Here is a 21,599-nt window from a genome sequence, read left to right on the forward strand (position 1 = left end):
GACATCTTAGAAATCGAAACCAAGCACTTCCTCATATCAGGAGCTTAAAGTGCTTGCTTTAGGATCAAGATGCTCCCACTCTTCAATTTCAGCTCAAAATCTCCAACTCTAAGTACATCAATCTTCTGATTTCCTCCCATATACATATGCTGCTGTCCTGGCCCCATGGGAGTGAAAGAATGGTAACCTTCCTTGGTGTTTGTGACATGGGCCGTAGCCCCTGAGTCAAGACACCAAGAAGCTCCCTTGAGGTCAGCTAGTATGGACTCGAAAACCATATATGCCAATTCCTTGTTAGTTTCACCAGATTTGTTGAACGGACAACTATTGGCTATGTGGCCCACCTTCTTGCAAATAAAACAAGTTCGAGTCTCTCTCTTTGCTCCCTTATTTCCAAAATCTCTTCTTGTGAAATATTTTTTCTTCTCAAAAGTATTTCTTCCCTTTCCTTTCTTAAATTTAAAAGATGGTTGAGATTTTACCATATGCAAAACATCCCTTGGGGGTTTGTCTTGAACTCCTCCTTTCTTCTTTAGATTTGATGGTCGTGATGAGTTCCTCCAATTTGGGTGTCTTTCTTCTAACAGAGATGGAAGATATGAAAGTCTCCCATGAATTAGGAAGAGAATTCATTAAATGAATTACTTGCATAGATTCATTGGGCTTCATGCCTGTATCTTCCAAATCTCTGACTAACTCACGAAACACGTGCACATGATCTACAAACTTGGTACCTTCTACCATTTTTAAATCATTGTACCTTCTCATAGCCATAGTTTGCTTCATGAGAGAGTCAGCATACTCTCTTTCAAGTTTATCAAAAATCTCACTTGTAGTATAGATTGACTCGTACTCAGAAGCATACGAGTCATTCATGGCACATAAAAGAATGTGTTTGCATCTCAAGTTCCTCCTCTTCCAATTGGCGTACCCATATTTGATTATTTGAGATGAGTCGTCAGTTGGACGACGAGGTCAGTCCTCAAAGAGTACCTCATACAAGTTTTCTTCATAGAGCAAAAATTTGATTTTTCTTTTCCATGAAGCAAAGTTGGTCCCATAAAACCTTTCAGTTTTGCAGGATCTCAGAGATGAAGGTACGAGCAATGATATATTTCTATTCTCAAGCAAAAATACGAAAAGACTCCTAATGACAATCAAGTAAAACTAGCTCTGATACCAATGAAAGAAAGACCTATGTGATCTTTTGTCGGGAAAATACAATTCTTTTTTTTTCTTTTTAATAATAATCACCCCTTATAATTTTGACAACAAGATCACTCACAAATGGTATTATTACAAACAATAGAAATTCCAAAAATAAATAACACATCAATAAAATAAATCTCAACTACTTGATGCCATTCATGCAACCTAATATTGTGCTTGAGAATATAAAACAAAAGAACAAATAAATAAAAGAAAAGATGCCGGAGATTACCTAAACATGGCTTTTTACTCCACACACCTAGTCACTACATCCAATGGCACGGGATCTGTGGTTTAGCTTTAATCTCAAACCGGGATAGCTGATTTTGGCCAAACTAGGTAACCACCCCTTAAAATCTCTACTAAACCGTAACCCCCAAAATTAACTTAGGCCCCTTTCTAATTTTTCCAACCCTTAAAATTAACTTAGGTCTAGAGAGGAGAGAGAGTACTACCTAAGGTTTTGGAGAAATATGAAGGAGAGAGAGTGGGACATGCCCCTCTAGGAGAAAGAAAGGTGAGAGAGAGAGGTTATGGGAGAGAGAGAGAGGTTGTGTGTAGAGATTGGGGGGGAGAGCACCCCTATTTATAGTAGATATTTAGGTTTAGGGTTTCTTACGGTTTTCCCATAGTTTACCTCTTTCATGAGATTCAATCTAGACCGTTGATCAAGGTGACTTGTGGGGGGAGAGATCTGAGCCATCCATTCCATAAATGGGTCATCAACATTATGGAAGGTGCTTGAACCATTATCCCTCTTTCCTTAAATCATTTTTCCATCAATATATTTAAATAAAATAAATATCATGCATTCCATAAAATTACATGATCCATGTCACATATTCCATAAGGATATGTCAAATATTATCAAGTAAATAAATACTACCAAATATAAATAAGATAAGGTCAATATTTACTATCTATTCAAATTGACCATATCCCTTTAAAGCAAACTTGCTATAAAACAAATAAAGCCATGGTCAATATTTTCCTTCTAAGATTTGACCACATGCCACAAATCAAACTTAACTTAAAGTCTTGAACACAAAGCAATTAAAGAGAATCCAAAGGGTGGGGCGTGCCACCCCTTTGTGGCACATGTAGGCCCCCACCCACATGCCACATGGTGGGCCTATGTGCACTGTGGGCCCCCATAAAATGTTATAAAAAAAAGGTTTTAAAATTAAATAAAATGAATTAATATATATTTGAATTTTTACAACTTTATAAAATCAATAACTGTATTTTTATAAGTCCAAAAATCATAATTAAAATATTGAGAGATTCATAAAAATTCAAATAATAAAACTAAAATCATTTCAATAATAAAATGAACACAATTAAATTAATATGATGGAAAAAGGATCCATATGATTTTAAGAATTCAATCTGTAATAATGGGATACTCCACCTTCGACTGTGGACTACAGAGTCGAACCGACCAGTTGTTTCCCATGACCCACAGTCCAAGCAAGAGCTCTTTAGCGGGTCACCAAAGTTAAGTCGATGAATCAAGGAGCCGCAATCCCAGTTTGTGGATTACAGATCCTCCCCTAGAGACGAGTCAAGGTCACCACGACGCGATGCGACTACAGTTCTATAGCGCATAGAGGTATCTCTCGCACATGCATACGCTTCACCCAAAAGGTGGATATCTGGCTTTCTCGAACGATCTATCAATATGCATGTCGTGTGATGGAACATGAATGAGGTTTTGGCCCCGTCTCAGTAGGCCTCCCATCACACACAAGGGTCACACAGTCCCTCGGCTCTCTCATCTAAGCATAAGCTCCGACCTCATCAAGGGCTAACCCAAAACCCTCATCAATTAATTCTTTATGCCCAGGTACCTTGGGTTCCAAACGACTAGCCTAGATCAAAAGCACAGACCGATATAAGCAAACATCATTCGCTTAGTATGGTCCTCGAGGGACCACACTCCCATTGAGTTTATGTTTCACTATAATAAAAATATTTCACTACACACTCATAAGGCTTTCAAAGGCTACATAAACCGAACAAGTACATATCCCATTTCTTTTTTTTTTTGAAACTTTTAACTGTACATATCCCATTTTTTCCACAAAGTCCATGAATTCTACACTGCTCTGTCATGGCTAACCATGTAATTGACCAAAGCCCTGTTGATTCATTAAGGCTATAACGCCTAAGGTTAACATCATAATCCATTGTCAATCTCCTCTTAAGCTTTGAACCCCAATCAGAAGCATAGAATTCAAATTTATCACTGGAAACAAATCAAAGAATGAAACTGCATTGTGGAATTTCAATTGAAGGTAGCATTGATGGGTAAACAATTGTATTATGCATGAGAGAGATAACAGCAGGAAGTGCACACAAACGCCTAGCAGTACTAAAACCACAAAATGGGAATAATATAACAGTAATCTCCTTCAAACATGCTTTAACAAAACTGCCAATGATTGAAAGTAGATGAGAGACGAATACTAGTCACAATTCTCCAAACAGTGAAAAGAATGTCCAAAGCATTCAGCCAATAGCATTTTAAAGTAAGAATTTCCAAAGCATCCAGATAAAAGCATCTTAATTTTCAGTGGAACTGGTTAGAGTTACATCAAAACTGGTTACAATACCGGCATATCAGTTAAAGAATCATGTTTCAGTTTGCACACAAAACGCCTAGTGGTATTAAAACCACACAATGGGAAGAAGATAACGCAAGAAATGCAGCTGACACATCAATTGCAGTTTTATGCCTGAGAGAAAGGAAAACGTAAGTCATAAACTAAAAAAAGGCAAACCATACACAAATTTCGAAATCAGATTTCAATTCAAGGCACAAACCATATGCATAGGCAAAACAAGGCCCATACCATAAACAAATTTTGAAATCAGATTTCAATTCATTATATATAATCCCCAAGCCCATGAAATCTAAAATTCAATTTTCTTCATCCATAAGCCATTCAATAGAGTACTCAAAGGCATATGATCATGATCCAACCATAGATATATAGGCATCAGTTATCCAAGCCATAGAGGTGCAAGAAAAACAGTAAGGCAATGAAGTCCAAGCTGTCTAACACAAGCAAATGACACTGAGATTTAGAACCCAAGAGACTTTCCTTATATCTTTGGGAAACAGTACAACAATCGCACTTCTTACAACCTTGAGATTGTAGGAATAAAAACCAACTAAAATATCTCTAAAAAATCTTCTTCGAGGGAATGAAAGAACACAAAATTTGACTTTGGGAGCTTATGTTAAAATGTTGTAAAATTATCATACATAAACACCAAAAGTTAAGACATCATCACCCTTATTTTAGTTGCTGGTTGCAATTGAAAAGAAATTGGCTCGTGGATAAGCTTCTCTTGGATAGTGGCCTGGGGTAGGTTTGGTTGTTATTGTAGAGGCAAAAGAAGGGAAACCCGTAATCAAGGAAAAAGTGGAGAAAAGTCGAAGTTGACAGAGTTCTTTATTGGTCTTGTAGCCGAGCAGGCAAGGATTCCATAAAAAAAAAAAATCCAGTTATTCAAATGCCACTGAGATTTAGGACCCAAGAGACTTTCAAACAATGGATGCCTCTAGACCCATAAAAACAAGATCAAACAAACTAGTGCAAGTTTAGATTTAGACCAACTTTCATTCAAATGCCTTACTATGGCAACCGGACAATACAATCTAAGACACAAAAACTCAGTGAAAAAATTATTCAGGAATTTCTCAGCCAGGTAGTTTCTTCAAAAGTTTTCTATATTTTTCTTTTCTTCAAGAAGAACTCTTAAAAGGTTTTCTATTTTTGCGAAGTAATTTTTTATGTAACTAAGATCAGCTTCAGTCAAATGTATCACGAATTTTGGGGTCTTCATAACATAAAATTTGCATAACAGACCCGAACCAATATTAAAAGAAATACAAGATATCAGAGCATACCAATCAATAACAAAGGGAAAATACTCAACACTGAAAATGAGGCATATAACTAGCAATATAACTGTTTCAATAAAAACTACTTAAAACCTCAAAAATTTAAAAGGGAGAAGAACGAGAAAAACCCTAATAACCATTTCATCAACCACCGAGATCTCTATTTTTTCTATACCATAACAGAAACCATCGATCTAGAGACAGAGAAAGTTGTTGTTGTAACAGAAGATATTGCAAGATACAAGAAATTAAATTCACATAAATGCGAGAAAACAAACGATAGAGAAAATTGAAAACCTCGATTGATTTTTGACCCTGGCTCAGCCTTTGACTCGGTGGAGGTGCAACATTGGAAGAAGGGTTCAAAAAGCCCCGATTCACAACAAAAAAACTTGATTTCAAAGGAATGGATGTTGTAATCCAAGTTTTTGCAAATGCAGCCAACAAATCATAGGGAAAACAACAAAAATAAGCCACAAAAAGAAAAAAAATAAAAATCATTCAACCATTATACCATACCGACCTGAGAACAAGGAGGATGACTGAAAGTTTCAAAAACCCTGGTAACAATAGAGTGGGTCTTGAAACTGAGAAGACCAGCTGAGAGTTTCAGCTGGAGGAGCTGCAACAATGGAGGCAGTGTGGGGAAGAAATGGATTTCGGTGAGTGTTTTAAAATGCGGCCGCATCGCTGCATATGCAGCCACATCATGTGGTATGCAGTGGGCTCCGCATCAGAACTGACCGTATATGCGCTTTTGACTTATGCGGCCGCATCAGGCCTCATCCCGCATCGTAGCCGCATCCCGCATCGCGCCGCATCCCCTTCCCCCGAAATTTTTTTTGATTTTGCCCGTTGGGGAGGGGCAAAATGGTCTTTTTGACCATCCAAAAATGGGAGAAACTGTTTGGGGGGGTATTAAACCCCCCTAAACGATGATTTTCAACCACTTTTGTGGCTTTTTTGCATCAAATCGACGGAAAAAAAATTGGCAAAAATTTATTTTTCATTCAAATCTTCGATTTGGCGGTTGTTTGATACTTGGATGTTGATTTGATGCTTTGATTGTTAATTTGGGGATGTTTGTGATAAGAAATCAGAGGTTTCAGAGGTCGTGAAGAAATCGAGCACTGCTTCACAGAGTCGGTAACTTTTTATTCCTTTTTGTACAGTAATACTGTAATACTTATTTTTGGGGCAATGTCTTCTTCCCAATCTTCTAGTAAAAAAGATCTGGCTTGGAAATATTCTAAACTAAAAAATCCGAAAGATAGAAATTGTGTGATATGCTTGCTCTGTGGAAATACTTATATAGGTGGTATTTTTTGACAAAAAGAGCACTTAGCCAGAATTTTTGGGAATGTAAGAGCATGCCCACAAGCTACAGATAATATAAAAAAGGAGATTAGAGAATATTTGGGTAGATTGAAAAAAGATAAAGAGAAGAAAAAGATGAAAAGAAAAGAATTACTTGATGATGTCCAATTATTTGATGATGATGATGATGATATGTCGGAAGTTGCTATGAGGCAAAAGGGTACTCGTACTCTAAGCTCAAGAGAGATGGTTATAAATAATGGTGGTAGTATTGAAAGAAGAATACCTCTCTCCATGGGGCCAATGGATGCTTTTTCCACCCCTAGCCCCGAAATTGTGGTTCAGGAGAGAAAGAAAAAAAACAAAACAAACCATAATTGAAAATAGATATAAGAAAGAGCATAAGAGGTCGGTAAGTGGATTGCAAAGTGGATTTACATGACCGGCATTCCTTTTAATACTATACCTCTGGATAGTTTTGCATGTATCGTCCAGGCAATTGGGTAATATGGCCCAAGACTTGTTCCTCCTTCACTAGATGAGGTTAGGGAGCCCTTGTTGAAGAATGTTGTATTTGATATGAATAAAATTTTGATTTCTCAGAGAGAAGGGTAGGAGAAACATTGGGCCACTATTATGTGTGATGGTTGGTCCGATGGGAAGTCAAGGGCATTCATTAATTTTTGGTTAACTGCTCAATAGGTACTTTTTTTGTTAAGTCTGTTGATGCATCAGATAGGTCACATGATGCTACATACTTATGTGGCTTGATAGATGAGATTGTCGAGTTTATTGGTGAGCAAAATGTGGTACAAATGTTAACTGACAATGGTGCCAATTATGCTGCAGTCGGGCATTTCTGCACTTTGAAAATGACACATATGTTTTGGACTCCTTGCGCAGCTCACTGTGTTAATCTTATGCTTAAGGAAATGGGTACAACATCTTTATTTAGTGGGGTGATTCAAGAGCTATGTTTGTTGTTGGATTTATTTACAAGCACACTATAGTCCTAAGCATGATGAGGTCTTTTAAAAAGAAGAGAGAATTAGTGAGACCGGGTATCACTACATTTGCCACATCATTTCTCACTCTTCAAAGCCTAGCCAAGCAACAAAGTGCCTTGAGGACCATGTTTGTTTCAGAGCCATGGAGTCAAAGCAAATGGTCAAAGCATAAGGATGGGAGAAAGGCTGAAAAAATTACTCTGAATACATCTTTTTGGAGTCAAATAATTCTTGCAATGGAAGTGGCTCGCCCTTTGGTGAGAGCGCTTCGACTGGTTGATGGTGATGTGAAGCCCGCCATGGGCTACGTACATGAGGCAATAACTAGGGCAAGAGCTGAAATAACGGATGTTTTAAAGGATGATGAAAATATGCGCAAGGCTATACTTGAAATTATTGATAAGAAATGGGATACCTAGCTTCACAAGTACCTCCATTCAGCCGGTTACTTTCTAAACTCATCTCTTCACTACAAGCACCCATCCATTGAGTTGGATCGTATAATACATTGTGGGTTCTTAGATGTGCTTGAGAGGTTGGTACCTGACAAAAATATCTAGGATGAGATCCAAAGCCATGAATTGATTAAGTTCAAGTTAGCCATGGGAAATTTTGGGAGAGATATTGCTACTCGAAATAGGGACACTACAGACCCAGGTAAAGGCCAAAAGTAACCTTACTTGTCTCTGACTTTATGTATAGTTCCATTGTTTATTTATTTACCCTTAATTTTTATCTATAATCTAAATTATAAAATATTATACAACTGCATGGTGGGCATCATATGGAAGTGAGACACCAAATCTACAACGTCTCGCTATTCGAGTGTTGAATCTCACATGTAGCTCATCTGGCTGTGAACGCAATTGAAGTGCATTTGAGCATGTAAGTCTTTTACTCCTTATTCCTTAATCCTTATTTCTTGAATTTCAATTTTCTAATCTAAAATCTAATTTATCTAATTTCAATTTTTTACCACAACTCCATACAAAAAAGAGAAATAGCTTGAAGCAGAAAACATTGAATGATTTGATTTATGTGTGGGTATAATGAGCAGCTTAGGAAATGGTATGAAAATCGCACGAAACTCAACCATATTCAATTACATGAAGCTTATGGTGATTCTACAAGTGAGTGGATCATGGATCCAAGACAACAGCGTGTGTTTGATAGTGAGGATCTTACATAGCTTGATGTCGAGCTAACAACAAGGGCTAATGAAGAAGATCGACCTAACACTAGAGCACAAAGGAGTAGAGGAGCTGTTGGGTCTAGTCGCACTCGCACATTAGCTTTAGAGATTGAGGAGGAGGAAGCTGACTCAGAGGAGACCGAGGAAGAAGAATACATGGAGGCCGTCAAGTATGATATTGATGATGCACATGACGACTCTCAAGATGACCTCTCTGATTGGTATTTGAAAAATTGACTTCAAATTTCAAACTTGACTCTCAAAATGGATGATTGTATTAAGTTATTAACTATTAACTCTTCTTGAGCTTGACTTTTAGTTTGTAATATCACTATTTTGTGCTTATGGTTGTGCTTATGGTTGTGCTTATTGTTGTTGATGGTTGTGCTTTTGTGCTTATGGTTGTGCTTATGGTGCAAATTTGTGCTTATGGTTGTTGATTGTTGAATGTTTTATGAAGTTAGTTTCAAGTTTCTAGTTTCTATCAAGGGATAGTGGATAACTAGATAAATAATCTCCGACAACTAATAATTTTGAAGTTAATCATTAAACTAAAATACGTACTATCACATATATCACCTCCATATTTTTTTAGATTTTTTAGAATTTTTTTATATTTATTGACCGCGGGCTGCATCCCCCCCCCCCCCCCCCCCCCCCCCCTTCCCCACCGTTTTTTGCCGCATCCCGCACTTTAAAACATTGAGTTCGGCAGAGAGAGAAGAAGAAGAAGAAAAGGTCTGCTCCTTGCAATGGGCAGCATCTTTTTGAAGAAAAACAGGCTTTATCATAAACGTGGTCTGACTCATTCCAGCTTTTTTTTGGGGTGTTTTGAGGATAATTATATCCTGGTTATGGTGGCAAAGTTAGATCCAAACGTGTTGGCGGACTTAAAAACGTGAATATACATGCCCAGGTATTGTATAAACAGGGTCCCGGAGAAAGGAATCGAAGAGCCGCTCAGTATGACTATGATTTCTTATGACCATGAATAATTAAACCGAAGTAGTAGTAATAGTAATAATAATAATAATAATAATAATAATAATAATAATAATAATAATAATAATAGAATTTCAAATAATAATAACAATAATAAAATCTAAACAAGAAATCAACATGCAAATCATTCTATCCTCGCATGAACCTTCATAAATTAGTCGCTTCAAGAGCTCAAGAAGATCATATTAACAACAGTACAATCAGGCATCATAATGTGAGCTTTCCGACTAAAATTCAAAAAGAAAAGAGACCTCCCAAAGAAAGGAATCGAAGGGCCGTTCAGTATATAGGTATAGCCAATAAATTTTTTTTTTTTTTATTGTGTTAGCTGTCAATATCTCCTATATTGCTATCTGATGATTTGGAATAATGTGTCTTGGATACAAAAGGCTTCATACATAAATGATGTGCAAAAATCGATCTCATCCATTCAAAGAATGTATTAACTGATGTGATGCATCTGGATGCAGTAACATGAAATGGTCAAATCACAATCAACCATTCATTACTTGTACTGTTTGTGTACAAAGACTTCATGCCCAATACACTCCTTGTCAAAATAAATGGCAACGAGTTAAAGGTTAAATGAAGGCCTTAAAAACCCATACTCTCCTTCAATTTCAGACTCCAGACATGACAATCGCTACATCAATATTCAATCAATATTTGAAACCAACTACTTGCAACAGTCCAACTTATTCATGGAGGATGCAATTAGTAGGGACATGTCAATGGATCAACTCATGAACCAGCCAGGTGGGATCACAGTTTCATCTAATGCTAGTATAAAAAGACTCATTTATCCAAAAAAAATAGATTAAAGAAAACTCATGCATATCCAATACAATGTATTGAGCAAATATCTCAAGGGGCGTATTGAATCATTATTTGTATCAATTTAGCAGCACATTTTCTAAAAGATAATGACAAGTATACATTTGAATGCGCCTATTGGTTACATCATTGTATCAATTTCACAGTATTCACTATAACAACATACCAGAAATAAAAACAGCAACAAAAACAATAATAATTTAACAACAAAAAGAGAAATGCCGATAAGAATAGCACATTATCTTGAAGAAAAACACCATGATAGTATGCTTCAATAGATTCATGTGAAGGTAGAAAGGGGCTTGCGTCGTGGCGGTAGCACCCCACACCCTAGTCACCACATTGTTGTTTCCATTCCCACTACTAATACCACCCCACTAATACCTCCAAAAAAACTAACTCCTAATCTACTTGAGAAAGCGGGTAGGGCCTTACTTCCCCACTGAATTACCCAAAAAAAAAAAAAGTAAAAATGAAATCTTGGACCCTAATTGAAAAGAAACCAACAAAAAATGTGTACATGTTAGTGTGTATTATATATATAGAGAGAGAGAATGTCCGATCAAAGGCACAAACCATTAGATTATCCCACATATCCACTCCATAATCTCAATAATGCAGGTTTTCTCCCGACCTATTTCAGAGCATCAAGGGAAAAGGAAGTAACAAACCATTCCAATGAAACTGATTGGACCAAGCATCAGATTATCCAGAACCCCTTCAGAAAACTTCATACACCATTAACAAGAAATAAACCCAAACATATATTACAATAATAGTAAAACAGGGCCAAGACTGAAGCTCCTACCTGGTTTGTGTTCTTTTCACCGCATCTCTCTGAGATAAACAACCGAGGCGCCATTATATAGTTTCCTGCGCGCAAACAGTTTACTGACAAGCAATCAATACAAGCTTATCCCACACAAAGAGAGAGAGAGAGAGAAAGTCTTATTAGAGGAGAAATCAGGACTGGAGAAGAGTCTTATGAGAGGGGGAATGGAGAGAGAGAGAGATGAGTTTGTTTTCTTGGCTTTTAGGAAAGGAACGGCGGGAATTCAGCCGGGAAGACAGAAACTGTGGAATTTCCCACTCCACGATATTTTAAATTTTGAGAAATGCGTTTGATGATGGGACGCAGAGGCTTTGGAAATGGGATACGCGGCTTGACCGAAAAATAGGTAATGTAATTTTCCAATTTGTTGCATAAACTCTTTTATTTTTTTGATAAGATTTATTTTTTTATTTTTTTTAGACTAGAGATAAACTCTTTTATTTTGTTTATTTATTAATAAATTTGTCAAACAATGTGGATTGTACAAGTTGGCAGCATATAGAAGCACCATTATAATGCACAACGGTCAATTTTAATTGGTGATGTAGATTTACATGCCTCAAAAAGTCCATGTTGGCATATCTTTCAAGATAGTATTAAATGTATAACGTCCAAGTACAGTGGACAGTATAAGTTTTATTTTTTTGAATCATAAAATAGACTATAAGTTACTATTACTTCATTTTTAATAGTAAGGTTACAACCTCGAATAAACAATTTCCTCTATCAAAATATATTTAAGGGATGTATTATTTAATATTTTACCTCTTTTTTACTTAATTTTAAAAAGTCCATCAAAAGATAGATAATCACAAGTTAGGACTGTTGTAAATAGATATATTGACAAACAATTGGTAATTTACGTACATTATAATAAGTTTTCCTTGTTTTAATAACTTAGATCGGGATAGATTGGATAAACAACTAATTGGTGCAAAATAAAATGAGCAACTAACCTCTCAAAGTTTTAGAAGCATTTTGGTCATTTTAAAAACGCTTTTTGCTATTGCAAAGCACTCGCTCGTTATGCAAACTATTTGTTTTGTATTTTTTAGAGGTGCTCAAGGCTAGAAGGATGGCACCCCAAATTTAGCTTGTTCCCATCCATATGCAAGAAAAGAGATATCAAATACTTAGATATGTTCTAAACCATTCGAAGGACGACTGAGAAAGATAACCTTTTAGTTGAACTACAATATGGACTATTTGTTCATTTTAAGCCTCAACTTCATCTATTTTTATTTTCCAATATCAAATAGAAATGAAATTTGAAATATGTGTGCCTCATTTTGGTGCATCTATTAAAAAATAATTAGAATAGAAGAAATTAACCAAATAGCCCTCAAAATATTAAAAAGTATTCGACCATTTTATTTTTGAAATGCCAATTTTGTTATTTTGTGCAAGTGCATGAGGGTGAAAAATATTTAGTCCAATTTGAGGCAAAAAAATTAAAATAAAATCAGATTAATTTGACATGTCCACAACAGTCTATTTTATGGCGAGCTTAACATTTCCTTTTTAGGCGATCTGGACCGTCCAATTTGTTAGACCTATGGCTTAGAAATCTCATTCATCTAAAAGAAATTAGCCTCTTATAGATGTAAATTTCAATAAATGGCTAAAACTGACTAATTTTCATGTTTCCAATTTCCAAAACCCCAATTTCCAAAACCCCAATTTCAATCAAACAAAGGTTCTCAGACTTCCTATAACTCCACCCACATTATCAAAAATAATATTTGTCAAATCCGGATAATAAATAATTCAGCTTCTAGAAGTCTAGAACTTTTAACTTCTATGGAATTTCCAGCTTCCACCTATCAAATAGGCCCAAACTTATGTGAAGTTTAATTTTTGGAGCCCTCCTTTCATTTTTCTTCAGTTATAATACAAGCTACATGGAATAGAAGTCCAAAATTTTACAAATTTTATGGCTATGGTTTCTTCACTCTCTCGTTTGATTTTGAGGGAGTGTTTGAATTAGAGGCCACATTTACCCTACACCATTATTCTCTTTTTTACCACCTTTTTTCTTTTTTTGGATAATTTAGTGTGGAAGACTAACCCCTACTGTATTTTCAAGTAGATTAAGAGTTACATCTTTTAAGGTATTCGTGGGATGATGTTAGTAATAGGAAAAAAACCACAACGTGATGATTAAGGTATGGGGTGCTATCAATGTAATTAAATACTTCTTCTTTTTTGATGAAGAGGTAATTAGATGCTTCCTTGTTTGGCAATTGGCAAAAAAATGTGGAGGTAGAAAACTGGTGACATGAAAACTAAGAACCCTACTGTAATAACATGTCTAGGAAAAAGGATATGTTGTCGGCAATTTTCCATGTTACCCAATGTTACTATCATTGAAACCTAGATTAAGTACATATTTGATTTATTGTCTTGAAATTAGAGATTGAGTTTGAGATTGATTTGTATTCAAAGTTCATGTAATTCAAGTTTATATTTTATGAATATTTAAGTGTAGTCCCATGTATTTGAGTGTCTTGGTTTTGAATAAATCCCATGGGCCCAAATCCATTATGTAGTACATAATAAAGTGGCGCGCCGAAACAATGTTGTCAGATTCATTTCGGCATCTGTTTCGGTTTGGTACGAAAAATGAAGCAATTCGGTGCATCGGTTGATTCGGAGAAAGACTTCGGATTTTTATAAAAAAAATTAAAAAAATACAAACATATTTCTATAAGTTTATAAAAATTAAAAAAGCTAGAGTGGTAATAATAAGTTTTAGATTGATCAATATAAATGAGGTAGAGTGGTAGACAAGTGTTTTATTTCCCTAATTCTAATACGTTCATATAGTAGTAACATTTGAGTTCATAAGCATAAAATAAAAAATAAAAAAAATTGATCAACTACACATTAATAATAAAAAGAAACACCAACAAATAGAAAGAAAAGGACTAGAGAAGCACACAACATCCATTTATAATATAAAAACAGAAAATTGTACAAGATGCACAAACTCAATAAAGATACATACATGCCATACAAGTAGATTGAGCACATTAATTTACAGTATTTTTCATTAATAAAAAAAATCAAAAAATAATTTAGAAAGAAGCCGAAAATTTGGGCATAATATAGGAAAACTCAAATTTAGGGCATGTTTTGAGAATACTGGCACACTGCTGGGAGAGGAAGAATTTTCAGTGATAAAAAGTTTTGGGCACTGTTTGGGTTTTTGGGAGCCCAAAATTTTGCACCATTAGGATTTTAAGAAGCCCAAATTTAGGGCACAACCACTGTGAATAGGACATAGAGAGAGAGAGTTATGTGCGGGCCTCCGGGACTTAGGAGAGAGAGTACCTGTATTTTTTGGAGAGAGAGAGGCGGGATTGGGGGTAGAGAAAAAAGATTGAGGCATAAAAAGCCTTTGTTCTGAGTCGTTGGATGAGGATTTAGGATTTTGTTCTTGTTTTTTTTTTTTTTTTTTGCTTGTTCTTTGGCATCAAAACATCTTCGAAATTTTTAAGGTGGGCTCTAATGTGATTGTTTAGAGCCTCAGCTCTAACTTTTTCCTAAGAAAATTACATAATATTAATATGAGCAATGATCCTATGAGACCCTCCTACACCCATGTGTGTAGGACCCCAAATGATCACCATTAAATTTGGTGCAGATCTCTAGAAAAGTCACTCTCACACTCATGTGATAACTTTTCTAGATATCTGTGCCAAATTTAATAGTGATCATTTGGGGTCCTAAATACATGGGTGTGGGAGGGTCTCATGGATCATTAATATAATATTACTATAACATAATATTATATTATATAATATTATGTTTTATAATATTATATTATATTATGTATTATATATTTATTTTATTAATGTAATTTAAATTACACAATATATATTGATTATATGTAATATATAATATTAATATATATTTATAATAATATTAATATATATTTATATCATATATAATATTTATATTATTATATTATATTAATATATAAATATCTTATATTATATTATAATAAATATTATATTATATTATATATAATACCAATATACATTAATAAAATACATAATATTGTGTGTGTGTGTATATATATATATATATATATATATATATATATAAAACTCTTCCCAATACATATAGGCGAAAATGAACAGTGATTTCGCCTACCATCCAAACTTTATCGCACGGTCATAGTTGTCTAGTAGTGTTTTAATTTTATCTTTTTTATATAAATCCAAATTACTTGAAATTTGGAACGTGTGTATATCTTAGTGAGGCGCACCTAATAAAATATATGAAAGAAATAATTAACAAAATATAAATTCACCAAAATACCTTTGAAAATTTACAGGGGTATTTTGATCAATTTTTATTTTACGAATTATTTTCTTCATATTTTTATAAAGTGCGCCTCACTAAGATGTACACACGTTTCAAATTTCAGATCATTTCGATTAGTAAAACAAAAATAAAAATTGAAACACTATCGAACAACTATGATTGTGCGATGAGATTTGGATGGTAATGAAAGTAGGCGAAATCACTATTTATTTTCGCCTATAGGCATTTTGAAGTATCCTCCTATATATATATATATATATATATATATATATGACAATGAGTGCATGCAACAGTTCTATAATAATATGATGTAACAACCTTAAAAAATCATCTGATGGTATTTAAATTTAATAGAGATCTGTGTCAAATTTAATGATGATCCTTTAGGGTCCTACACACATAGATGTGGGAGGGACTCATAGGATCATTACTCAATATGAGTAATGTCAAACACAATACCCATAATTTATTTAAACCTTTCAAAACAAAATATTCAATTTTTAAAAAAATTTAAAAACATTGAACTTTCTAAAAGATATCTTTAAGAAAAACAAACGTGCCCTTCGAGAGAGAATGTGAGCTAGAAAGAACCCTAAGAGAGAGACAAGAGAAAGTGAGCTAGAGAAAAACCTTAGCTCCACCTCTATGTTCCCAAATTCCTTTGAGAGAAAACTTCATCCCTGCGCCTCAAAATTGAACTAAGGTGTAAAAACGAGAGCTACAACATCGGGGCATCTTTTGCCATGTATAAAAGCAGACTTGTTTGAGAGGATTTGCCAAACCGGATCTCGGAGGTTCCAAACACATTGTAAGAATCTTATTTACATCAATTGAAAATTTGTATTTATTTTTTTGTGTTTATTTTGGAGCCATTTTTGTATTTTCACACGCACATAAAATGGGGCCCGAACAGGTGGTGTTTTTCATTAGGGCCACCATGTCCAATCATTATGTCGTTGCCATAGGGGAGCGTGAGCCTGACCGTGAGCCTAAGCCTAAGCCTAAGCCTCAGCCTAGCAACAAGGTGGAGGCGAGTAGAGGGGTGCACAAGAAGTCGGCGACTCATATGTACATATGCTGCCTCCCACTTTAATTTTTTAAAATTAAAGCTATAATTTTTTAGTTAATTTTTTATTTTATTTATGAATGATACACTTTAGATAAGGGTGTGGTTTCTATAAGGTTGCAACCTTAAACAATCCAATTAAGGCGCATCTCAAATTGTATCATAAAATGTAATTTTGGTGAAAAACATTATTAGAATTATCTCAAAATCTATTTTTATATCTAATTATAAAATTTTAAAGTCCAAAAATGGTTAAAATCAAGTAGATCTATAAACATACGAAAATTTTGAAAATGGACGGTCTAGATAATGTATAGCAAGATGCACTATTTCTTAGACTCAAAATCTTTTTTTTTTTTCCATATTCATACATCGTGATGTTGAGATGACCAATTAGAGGTTTTTTCAACATTAAAACAAATTTTTCTGATGGATTTTTGAGGTGCATCTGTGATTCTACATTTTAAAGATGCAACCTCATATAAACTTTTTCCTTTAGATAATGTCTATCTTTAAGATGGATGTTTGTAAGTCAGCGGGCTCTTGCACGTGCTGACTCATGAAATAATTTTCCTTTACATAATGGAGCGATAGTGATAAGGATGATGGTTGTTAGGATGATTTGAGTCATCTCGTTGTTTATTTTGGTAAATAGATTTTATGTTTTGACCTAGGGTTGGCTAGGGGCCAGGCTTGGGCCGGGCCACCCCATGCCCTAGCTTGGCATAGCCTTGGCCCTATTAGGGCTAGGCCGGCCCAAATACAATAAAAAGCAATAAATTATTTTTTTAAAAAAAACATGACGGGTAAGGGGGGGGGGGATTGAACCTGGCCAGCTATACTGACCTTGGCCTAGGCCCAACCTAACCCTTTCCTCAGGCTATAGGCTGGAATTTTGGGCTACATTTTGTGGCATAGGCCCTAGGGTTCTAGGACCGGACTGGTCCCAAAACATGTTTAGAATTTTAAGGAAGCCTAGCAGCCTATATTTGATTGAGCCCGGCAGTCTGGAAGCCTAGAGATTAGTGAGTAAGCCTGTTATAACCATTCGTTCATTTGTTTTTAGTGATATAAGGCTTACTATAAACCTATTTTAGATGTTAGGAAAGGAGCAATTTGATGGGATCGTATTAGTGGTTAGCACCCATGAAATCCTTTGCCACAAACAACTGTATTTTGGAAATGTCTCCAGTCCTAAACTAATCGAACCCAATCTTTTTCAAAGGATTCACAATTCTCCATGGTGAAATAATAAAAGTACCCAAATTATCAATAAAATTATAAAAATACCCCTTATTCTTCTCTAGAAATATAAACCTATATACATATAGGGTGCGGTTAACCCAATCTTTTCCAAAGGATTCACAATTCTCCATGGTGAAATAACAAAAGTACCCAAATTATCAATAAAATTATAAAAATACCCCTCCTTCTTCTCTAGAAATATAAACCTATATACATATAGGGAGCGATTTGTATAGAGACTAGGTTGTAAACCATCAAATTAGAGCCTACCTTCAAATAGTATCGAGAAATGTGGTTTCAATAATGGAAATCTTTGTGATAGCCTTAAAATATATTTTCATATTTATTTATAAAGTTCAAAGCTTCAAAAATAGTGTAGATCGACAGATCTATAAAAATCTTGAAAATTGACAGTCCAAAAATGCATTACAAAATACACTATTTTTAAAACTTGAAATCTATTTTTTTCTCATGTCTATGCATCTTGATGTTGAGATGGTCAATTTAAAGATATTTGGGTATCAAAACAACTTTTTTTAATAAAATTTTTTAGATAAGCTCAAATTTGATTGTTTAGAGCCTCGGCTCTATACAAACTTTTCCCAATACAAAAAGGCAAGTGAATAGATGGGTTCAAACTTCAAAGTATTGTTTTTGAGGAAACAGAAAGCATTTCATTCCAAAGCCTCTAAAGCCAAATAAAACAGGCTGCATTAGTGGTCCCACCCCAAAATTCATAACTCATCCTAATAAAGCCAAATAGAAGCTACTTGACTAAGTACATAATGGAAACAACATCTTTATGAGGCAACAACTTTGTCTAGAACATACTTTGAGTTATGACTAAATAAACGATGGAATAGTATGCAAACTATTTATCTTTGGTATAGCATAGTCATATTTAATCTGGACTATTAAATGTGAAATTGGACGTGACATTTGTTCAACTGATCTATCTCAAAGTTCAAAAGAATTTTTCATGAATCTTATAACACATCAAAGCTATTAGATTTCACATCAAATGATTATAAATAATTATGACCTTTTTGTACTAAAAGAAAATGATCTTCTTGTATACAATTCCATAAACAATTCTATCATACATTATGACCAAAGACAGATCACCATAGTAACTGAGAAAAATAAAATAAAATAAATAATGACAACTTGCAAATTAGGAAGTAATAAGAGATTATGGCAATCCAAGAAGCCATAGTCCTAAAAGGCATTGAATCAAAGACTGAAAGAGAGCTCAAGCTTATGATTAAAATCCAATTCTCCCATAACTACTGATAAGAGTGTTATATGAGGATACCTCTCTAGTGAATCTTCGAAAATTTTGTTCGTTTCTTTGAGCTCAGCCGCCTTCAAAACCAGAGATCATTTGGTTCCAAGGGACTGCATCTCTGTGAGACATTTTACCAAACACATTTCGAACATCCGATAAAACCATGGCTTGAACAAAACAAGAGAGCATCAAGTTCTATGTCACTATGACCGGTAGCAACATCAAAGAGGCGGCAAGCTCCCACGATCGAGCCTTTGTGTGTGAGCTCAGTAATGGCTTTGTTTAGAGAGAGAAACATGGTTTTCACAGTTCTGAGAGCTTTCAATGGAATGCTCATCTCTCAGTTATTGTGTCATGACCATTGAAATTTTCTCTCTAGAACTATTACTACAGCTATGGACAACTCCCATGCCCCTAGTTTTGAATTTTTTATAGAGTGAACTATTGCAAGAATAGGGAATTGGGTTTTTAGAGAGAGCGAGTTGTGTGGAATTGAGTTTTTAGAGAGAGAGAGAGAGAGAGTTGTGGAGCGAGAAGTTGCAGAGAATGGCATGACCTGGGACAACATGCGGTCCTACTCTTTTGCTTGCCGTCCACCGTTCCATCCAACGGTTAGAATCAAACCCAAAACGTCAGCCCGAAAGAAAAACGACCGAGTCACGGACTGTGGCCGAATACATAACGAGTTTCTGTCACCATTTGCGCGTGAACAGCGGGTCAGAACCAGCGATTTGAAATTTAAAATACACATTCATTTCATCGATGTATCATTCAATTTCCACGTTAAAAAGTCACATGACACCGTACATGCCCTCTGTAAAACTCAGAGTACGGCAATGGCTTCTTCATCCAGCCAACCTGAATAATATAGACAGAGAAAGAGACGTTTATTCAGGAAGAATAGAGAGAGAAAGAGACGCTTAATCAGGAAGAATAGACCGAGAAGGAGACGTTTCTTTTGGTATGGCCAGGGAGAGAATGTGTGCTACCGAGGGATCACAATCACAAGGAAAACATATGCCCACTCATTGGTTATAAAGCCGAGGAGAGAGCAACCCAATGGTTCACTTTCGCGTATGGTGGAACGAAGAGTAGGCCCCCAATGCTACGGTGGGACCGCCGTAGGGGTCCGGTCGGGTTGGGTCCCCGTCCCAAAAGACCAAAAAATATGGTGTGGGACCTAGACGCACATCCAACCAAAAAATTAAAAGCTCTAATTTGCATAAAACCCAAGTTCTAAACAATCAAATTAGAGCTCACTTTCAAATAATGTGGAGAAATGTGGTTTTTAATGTTAGAAATTTTTGTGAAAGCCTTAAAATATATATTTATTTTTAATTATAAAATTTAAAGCTTTAAAAATAGTGTAGATCAAACGAATATATAAAAATTTAAAAATCTTGAAAATTGATAGTCCAAAAGTACGTTACAATATGCATTATTTCTAAAATTTGAAATCTAGAATTTTCTCAGGTCGATGCATCTTGACATTGAGATGATCATTTTGAATATCTTTAACCACTTCTTGAAAATTTTGAGGTGGGCTCTAATTTGATTGTTTAGAGCCTAGGCTCTATATAAACTTTTTCCAAAATTAAAATATTTATATATTTATAAAATTTTATTGTTAACTACAAGTTTGGATGTCAAATAAAACGAAGTTTTTCAAATGCTAATTACAAGAAATACCAAGCCTTTTTTCTTTGAATGCGGTTTGTATACAGCTTAGGCTCTAAACAATCAAATTAGAGCCTACCTTCAACTAGTGTCGAGAAATGTGGTTTCAATATTGAAAATCTTTGTGATAGCCTTAAAAAATATTTTAATATTTATTTATAAAGTTTAAAGCTTCAAAAATAGTGTAGATCAAAAGATTTATGAAAACTTGAAAATATTGAAAATTGACAGTCAAAAAATGCATTACAAAAACACTATTTTCAAAACCTGAAATCCATTTTTTCTTGTGTCTATTCTTCTTGATGTCAAGGTGATCAATTTGAAGATATTTGAACATCAAAGCAACTTCTAGTGAATTTTTTGAGGTAGGCTCAAATTTGATTGTTTAGAGCCTCGGCTCTATGTAAACTTTTCTCTTTTTCTTTTCTTATAAAGTCGTTTGGATGTTAAAATCTATTTTTCTCTACTATATTATCCCTCAACAAGAAGAGGACAACTAGGCAATTAATGTTTTCTCTCTCACCTTTCTACGTGTTTCTCCTTTTAACCTTGATGAACCACAAATCCCCTTCTAACCTTGATGAACCACAAATCCGCGAGCAGGATAATGTAGCAAACTATAATGGTGAATTAATGATCAAATTGCCTTTTATCTTCTCTCCTTTAACAAAAGGCTCTAGCTAGC

General features: G+C 34.9%; 1 protein-coding gene across 5 annotated transcripts in view; it reads right to left on the reverse strand.

The window, feature by feature from the left end:
• Positions 1-20,237, reverse strand: part of PYRB (PYRIMIDINE B) — a 31,908-nt gene extending 11,671 nt beyond the window's left edge. For 3 of the 5 annotated variants that reach the window (XM_088851629.1, XM_006854496.4, XM_088851627.1), the window contains exon 1: positions 11,283-11,374. The gene's annotated coding sequence lies outside the window, so the exon portion shown is untranslated. Of the gene's footprint in view, positions 1-11,282; positions 11,375-19,264 lie in introns of those variants that run through there. The other 2 variants (XM_088851626.1, XM_088851628.1) reach the window with 1 other exon arrangement.
• Positions 20,238-21,599: the final 1,362 nt, after the last annotated feature.

Source organism: Amborella trichopoda, chromosome 11 (genome assembly GCF_054954075.1).
Source record: "Amborella trichopoda isolate Santa Cruz 75 chromosome 11, AtrichopodaSantaCruz75HAP2 v2.0, whole genome shotgun sequence".
In the NCBI taxonomy this organism is placed as follows: Eukaryota; Viridiplantae; Streptophyta; class Magnoliopsida; order Amborellales; family Amborellaceae; genus Amborella; species Amborella trichopoda.